The sequence below is a fragment of the Triticum aestivum genome, chromosome 5A (genome assembly GCF_018294505.1).
Source record: "Triticum aestivum cultivar Chinese Spring chromosome 5A, IWGSC CS RefSeq v2.1, whole genome shotgun sequence".
Taxonomy (NCBI): domain Eukaryota; kingdom Viridiplantae; phylum Streptophyta; class Magnoliopsida; order Poales; family Poaceae; genus Triticum; species Triticum aestivum.
The window spans coordinates 264,330,184-264,337,920 of record NC_057806.1 but is presented as its reverse complement, the minus strand read 5'-3'; the positions used below and the strand labels follow the sequence as shown (position 1 = coordinate 264,337,920).

The 7,737-nt window shown below is 45.4% G+C and overlaps 1 long non-coding RNA gene across 1 annotated transcript; it reads right to left on the bottom strand.

Annotated features, from left to right (window-relative positions):
• Nucleotides 1-6,394: 6,394 nt before the first annotated feature.
• Nucleotides 6,395-7,480, bottom strand: LOC123106795 (uncharacterized). The gene is made up of 2 exons (XR_006451504.1): nt 6,867-7,480; nt 6,395-6,789 (listed from the first exon to the last, which is right to left on the bottom strand). It is a non-coding gene; the product is annotated as an uncharacterized lncRNA (long non-coding RNA).
• Nucleotides 7,481-7,737: the final 257 nt, after the last annotated feature.

Here is a 7,737-nt window from a genome sequence, read left to right as displayed (position 1 = left end):
ATAGACCGACTATATTGCCGCTATAATTAATCGTTGGGGCGTCAAACGAACTCCGAATGCGATGAAACTTGACAGGCGGTCTATCTACACTATAATAAGACCACACGCCAACTTTCATCCCATTCCGAGAACCTTTTCCGGCCACTTATAAAATACTATTTTGGACGTGCCACGGGCGCGTGCAAGTGTGTCTGGGCTCAGAACGGACGACGGAAGGAACTGGGAGAACCCGGGCGAATGCAAGTTTTGAAAACATGATGATGCAATGCACATGATGACATGGCAAGATGCAACACGCAAGAAAAGACATGGCAAAGACAGCGAATAATTGGAAGACACCTGGCGCAACGGTCTCGGGGCGTCACAACACTCCACCACTACGAGAGGATCTCGTCCCGAGATCTAGAATGGCACCAGAGGGAAAAACGGAAGAGAAAGAGAAGAGGTTAAACTAAGTTGCTTCTTTGACAATTGAGTGAAACCAAAGAACCTTGAAAGGTTGAACAAATTGAAAGAAAGTATACAATGAAGATGAACGAAGTTGAAGACACTCCGTTAGTAAAAAGGAACAATGAACATCACTAGAACTTTGTAGGTTGAAAGACATAAGAAAAAAGGTTGCAATGGACAAGAAGTACATGCTAGCACTCCGGTAGAAAAAGAGAAACAAGGAACGATAAGGATCAATTACGACAACACTCCGATTAAAACAAGATAGAGAAGGAATAAGAATGATGTAATTTGGGCAGCACTCCGACTGTAAATGGAAGGAATTGGACATGATCTTGACAAAACAAGATGATGGGTCGAAGAGAGCAGCATCGCGATGCCTCCGGAACAAATGAAAGAATACAATGAAAAGAAGAGAGAAGAAAACAACATGTTCTACCTCAAATGAATTTGAGAGAGCATCCTTAAAAGAAGGATTTAACGGAGTTGTTGGGAAATCAACAACGAAAAGAACAGGCTTGTTGAGGGCTTATGGAAAACATCTCAAGAACTTGAGGTGAAAACCTGCCATAAATGGAAACAAGATTAGATTGGTATGAACAAGGAGACAAGAAAACTTATTTCACCGGGAGGATAAATGAAGAACTTGGATCATATATTATCACCATTAATAGCATTAATCCTTAGGGAAAGCTTTAGGTGAAATATAACCCCAGATAACTCCAATGACGAGATTGATGGATTTAAAATATCTCATTCTTAATGACATGTGAATCATGAAACATGAACTCAAATTATCAAGAATGACATAATACCACCTCCAATGATATGGAAGAAAGAATTGCACTCCGGATTGCAAGATGAAGAAACTTGAGCTCCTTAGAAAAGAATCTCGATGAACACTTCGAGAAGGAATTAAATCCTTGATGAGCCATCATGTAGAGCCTCCATGGAGAATTCCGGTACAAAAGGATGATCAAACGAAAGGAAGGAGAAATTATAAACACAAGGTGAAGCCTTGCGATGATTTAGAAGGAGCTTCGCGACGAGATAATGCGGAAAAGCTTGGAACTCCGGAAAAGAAAGATGAAACAAATTTAACCGAGAATTTGATGAGCCTCCGGAATAGGGAATTGAGTTCACTCGATGAAACAAGAATAAGAATTACATTATGCTTATCCTTCAACAATTAAATTGATGACAAACAACAGATTTGGCATATTACTTATTCTCGTAGAAAAGATTAAGAGAGATATCGCGCCAACTTGAGAAGGTCTTCAACGAAACACCGGTGAAATCGAAACAACAAATGAATAGATATGATAACCAAGGAAGAGAACTCTTGAACGAATCACCGTAAGGAGTAAAAATGAACAAAGAAAAGATAAGGAAGACACCGGGAAGAATTTAGCAAATGAACGAAGATGATTGAGAGAATTTAGATACATGAGAACGAAGAGATCACGAGCTGATAAGAGAATACTTGAATGATGCACCAGTAAGATTTAGAGAATGATAGCTGAAAGCTGAGAATGAATAAGTCTTCTGAAATGATGGGCTTCAGAGAATCAAACTGAAAAGACTCCTGAATAGCTCCGGATGAGAGCAAAGAATTCTCACAATCGAAAACAATTATGAGAGGATGGCATCAAGCTAGCATCACGACTCTTGAAGAGAATGGAGCAATATTGATAGAAAAAAACTTCTTCAGTCTTCACATCTGAGAATGACGACGAGAAACACCACCATGAATTATTTAGACGCTCCGGAAGAATCAGAAGCAAAGAGATTTAGCCAACGATGAAAAGAATTTGAAAGATCTAGGAGAAAGACATTTGACTGATGATAATTCATTCTTACGTCAAACTTTAGAAGATTTGAGAATATCTCCGGGAGAATAAGAAGAGTCAGGTAAGATCCTGGGAAAAGACCTGTGGGTTAGGGCCCACTCAAAAGAAACACCGTTGAACGATTTAAAAGATAGATTGTGCCGGTTGAAGTTAAATGGCTTGAATGAGAGAACATCCTCGAAAGATCTTGAACGAATGTAGAGTGGAAACACGAATCTTCGAGATATCTTGAGCACTCCGAAACAATTGAATTGCGAGAAGTGGAATGATAATAAGGTGCACCGGCATGGAAAACATTTGAAACGAGTTAAAGGATATGATCAACACCAAAAGCTTGAATTGAATCCACCGGAGAAGAAAAGAATGAAGAATGACGATCTTGAAGCTCCATTAGAATCTTCATGAGAATCACCGGATAAGAACATTGACAGAAAGAACGAAGAAACTTTACATCCATAAGATGGATACTTGATCAAGAAATCTGAATCATTGAAGAAAAAGGGTGGGTGGGCGGGAAAAACAAAGGCAACTTGGAGACGGATGAAACAAACACCGTTGAGAAAACCGAGAGGTGATCTTGCGATGTTAAAATGATCGGGTCCGCTTAAAGAGAAACACGCCAGTTGAAAAGGATTGTCATGACAATCTCGATTAACGAGAAGGATTGGTATTCGCATCGGAGTATGAGAACATCATTTGGGGAAGGTATGGAATCAACACTTGACATTGAAGCAACTCGAATACCACAACTCAAAACAAAAAACAAAAGATTGGCTTGCAGAATAAGCCGGAACAAACATATGATAGAGATTTCGTCCGAAATTTTTGTGGTGGGGCCTACACAGGCTCGATTGTATAGCACCATCATGTACAAGGCAGTGCACATGACATACGAAGCGTCCCCGAGTCGGCATAGCCAAGGACTCTTTAAGACATAATGAGACCACTGTAAAACCAACCGTGGATAGGCGGACCACTAGACGTCGAACCCCAATTTCATATCATACATCTGTCGGAAAGAAATCCTAAGTGCTACTTGAATTCCCACTTATAAACTCCCAAAATTTTCCGGTTATGCAATCAGGTGTTGGGGATACAGGGGAAGCATAATATCTCACCCAAACTAGCAAATCCTACATCCAGCTGTATCCATCCTTTAACACATAACCAAGAAACCTTCAGAAATCATCTACCTCAACCTTCGAAAAGACATCCGTTATACGAGTTATGGCAATACTCCCGAACTCCCGCCCCAGTACTGGGTGGCGTCGAGGTTATCTCACCAACAACTGCATAAAAGAGATTTTCGATGTCGGCGAAACTAAACTCAGGTATTCTAGAACTGCAACGATAAAATTGTGACGACAACACCTCGGAGCTCAACTCCCCGGGACACTGCCACAACCCCTAAATGTCAGGAGGCACCAAGAACAATGTTCTCGTCACAAAACCATCGGAACGATTCCAAGATACCCGCGTGATCCTAAATTTTTTTAGTGAAATTGAGAAGAGAAGAGTCAAAACTCTACGTCAGGATGCCTCACCAGAGCGACGAAGGGACTGAGGAGTAAAAAGAAGTCCTAACTCTCCGATATATATAATTCCTAAATGACTCAAAACATTTTTCTAGACTCAACAACACCAGCGATTCGATCAAGCAGGGGGGCTCCTAAGGTCGGGGAAGCCTCTGATTACCAACTTGTAACGCCCTCGATGCGGCTATATCTCCCACGTGTCGAAGCACGACTTAGAGGCATAACCGCATTGAAAGCAATGTCGCAAGTGAGGTAATCTTCACACAACCCATGTAATACATAAGGGAAAGAGATACATAGTTGGCTTACAATCGCCACTTCACACAATTACATGAATAAAGCATTACATCAACCAGATACAATCAAGGTCCGACTACGGAACCAAAATAAAAGAAGACTACCCCAAATGCTACACAGATCCCCGATCGTCCCGACTCGGCTCCACTACTGATCAACTAGACGAAACAACACAAGGACAAGATCTTCATCGAGCTCCTCCTTGAGCTTGGTTGCGACATCTACATGGTTCAACGGCACCTGCAAGCTGGTTTTGGAAGTATCTGTGAGTCACGGGGACTCAGCAATCTCACACCCTCGCGATCAAGACTATTTAAGCTTATGGGTAAGGTAAAAGGTATGAGGTGGAGCTGCAGCAAGCGACTAGCATATATGGTGGCTAACATACGCAAATGAGAGCGAGAAGAGAAGGCAAAAGCACGGTCGAACAACTATGATCAAGAAGTGATCCTAGAACAACCTACGTCAAACATAACTCCAACACCGTGTTCACCTCCCGGACTCAGCCGAGAAGAGACCATCATGGTTACACACGCGATTGATGTATTTTAATTAAGGTCAACTTCAGGTTTTCTACAACCGGACATTAACAAATTCCCATCTGCCCATAACCGCGGGCACGGCTTTCGAAAGTTCAAAACCCTGCAGGGGTGTCCCAACTTAGCCCATCACAAGCTCTCACGGTCAACGAAGGATATTCCTTCTCCCAAGACAATCCGATCAGACTCGGCATCCCGGTTACAAGACATTTCGACAATGGTAAAACAAGACCAGCAAAGCCACCCAGATGTGCCGACAAATCCCGATAGGAGCTGCACATATCTCGTTCTCAGGGCACACCGGCTGAGCAAGACGTCGGGTGGGCCAGCCCAGAGTTGCCCCTGGTAGCTCCGGACATCGCTCAGTTGGACCAACACTTAGAGAAGCACTGGCCCGGGGGGTTAAAATAAAGATGACCCTTGAGTCTGCAGAACCCAAGGGAAAGAAAAGGCTAGGTGGCGAATGGTAAAACCAATGTTGGGCATTGCTGGAGGAGTTTTATTCAAGGCGAACTATCAAGGGGTTCCCATTATAACCCAACCGCGTAAGGAATGCAAAATCCGGGAACATAACACCGATATGACGGAAACTAGGGCGGCAAGAGTGGAAACACCAGGCATAAGGCCGAGCCTTCCACCCTTTACCAAGTATATAGATGCATTAATTAAATAAGAGGTATTGTCATATCCCAACAAAATATCCATGTTCCAACATGGAACAAGCTCCAATCTTCACCTGCAACTAACAACGCTATAAGAGGGGCTGAGCAAAGCGGTAATATAGCCAAACAACGATTTGCTAGGACAAGGTGTGTTAGAGGCTTGGTTTAACAATATGGGGGGCATGATAAGCAAGTGGTAGGTATCGCAGCATAGGCATAGCAAAAGAGCGAGCAACTAGCAAGCAAAGATAGAAGTGATTTCGAGGGTATGGTCATCTTTCCTGAAATCCCGCAAGGAAGAAGAACGGGTCCATGAAGAAGACAAACAGACGTAGTCGAAACGAATCCTCACAACACGACATTACCGGAATACCAGGAAGAAGTACACCAGAAAGAAAGCAAACAACATAGTAAACAACCATCACATAAAACATGGCATGATGCACAATCCAGTATGATGCTTGTCCGGTTTAACGAAGCGTGACATGGCAAAATGCAACAAAGAACACTACAAATTAAGTGGAGCTCAATATGCAACGGAGATGCATATTGAAGAAAACACCACATGACTTATTTAGTTCTCTCCCGTTTATATACCCAACAAGATTAAATGTTGTTAGCATGGCAAGAGGTGAAGCATAATGAAACTACCTATCTAGGCAAGTTTAAATGAGGCCGAAACAACAAAACAACAAGTCCGAAAACTCCTCATGTGCATATTTTAGGTTTGGTACTGATCTTCCCTAAACACAATTTTAGAGTTGTTAAACATGTAAAGTGATGCCACCATGTTAAATTAGGCATTTTTCTACCCGATTTACATATAAAGTTTATTTAAAACCGAGCTACGGTTATTTAGTTATGAATTAAAGCATTTTAACAAGTTATTTAAGCAAATTTAAACAAACATCATTTTAAGCATTTTAAACATGGATGAAAATGACATATTATGAAACTAGATGGAAAACTAAGCATATTTCATATATAAATTGTTTTAAACCGATGCACGAATTGTGAGTTATTATATGCATGTTGTTGAGGGACTTTTCTGCAAAACAGGGTTCTCTGGAATAAAAGACAAATTCGTTCAGGGGAAAAAATATGTCCATGGGCTGAAACCACCTAGCCCAACAAATACAGGATAGGGGCTGGGCGCTGCACACATGGGCCAAGGCCCGGCTGGTGGAGAGGGGAGGCCAGCAGGGGGCGCACCTGGGCCTGCTAGCCCTCTCCTCGGTCGACGCTTGCGAGACGAGCTACTGCTGTTCTCGTTCCTGAAGAAACAGAACAGGAGCAGAGCCATGGCAATGGAGAAGACAACGACAAGGGTCTTGGCAACAGGGTCGACGGGAACCGGCCGGAACGGGCGGAACTGAGCGCGGGGAGGTGCCTGGGTTCAAATCCAGCAAGGGGAGTCGCGGATTGGAGCTCGGGACGGTCGGCGCGCGATGAGCCCCTGCAGGACACGGGCACGAGAAAAGGGTCAGGGAGGAAGAGAGGGAAAGAGAAGAAGGAGCAGGGGCGCACGGCGACCTGCGGAGCTCCAGCGAGGCGTTCGTCCCTGGTTCGTCCGAAGCGCTGGGGTTGTGGGGCTCCAACAGCAGGGAGGCGGACCCGATGGAGCTCGTGCCTAAAGAAGACGGGCGACGGCCATGCTTGAAGAAGGGATCGGGGACGGGGCTCCCATGTAAGGATCTGGCCGGTGTAGCTGTGGAGGCGCGCCGGCGTCGAGGTGTGGCGAGACGCGGGCGTCCTCCTCTGCTCAAAGCAGAGGCCGGAACTCTCGTTGGCAGAGCGCCGGAAGTTGACAACGGCGAGGAGCGGCATGGATGGGGGTCTGACGACGGGACGGTGACGGCTCGACTCCTGTCCAACAACACAACACGGTGGTGACTCCTGCGAGGCAGAGAGGCGGGCATCGGGGCTCCAGGTTCAGTATTTGGGACGGGACGGAGGAAGCCGGCGGCGGCTGCTGCTTGCGACACGGCGTCCACGGCTGCTCCTGCAGCAAGAAGAGCACGAGGGAGAGAAGCCGTGAGAGAGAGCTACAGAAGGAGAAAGGGAAACGAGAGGGAAGGGCGAAGGCACGCCTGATTCGGTGCTCTGGCAAGATGCTTGCGGAGCCGGAGGAGCTAAGGAGGCCGGTGCTTGACGGGTTGTGTGGGGACGAGGAGGCGCGTCCTCGGGCGGCTGCGGAGAGAGCGTAGGCAGAGGAGCTTGGGAGCGACGACCAGGGTCTCGAGCGGAGGATGGTGGTAGGCTGTTGTGATAGGCGGTGCTGAAACCCAGGGAAGTGGTCGGGGGATTGAATCGGGAGGAGATCCCAAGGGGAAGCGAGAGAGTGGCGGCGGCGGCCGCGGGAAAGGATGCATGGGACGGCTAGGTTTTAGGGTTAGGTAGGCTG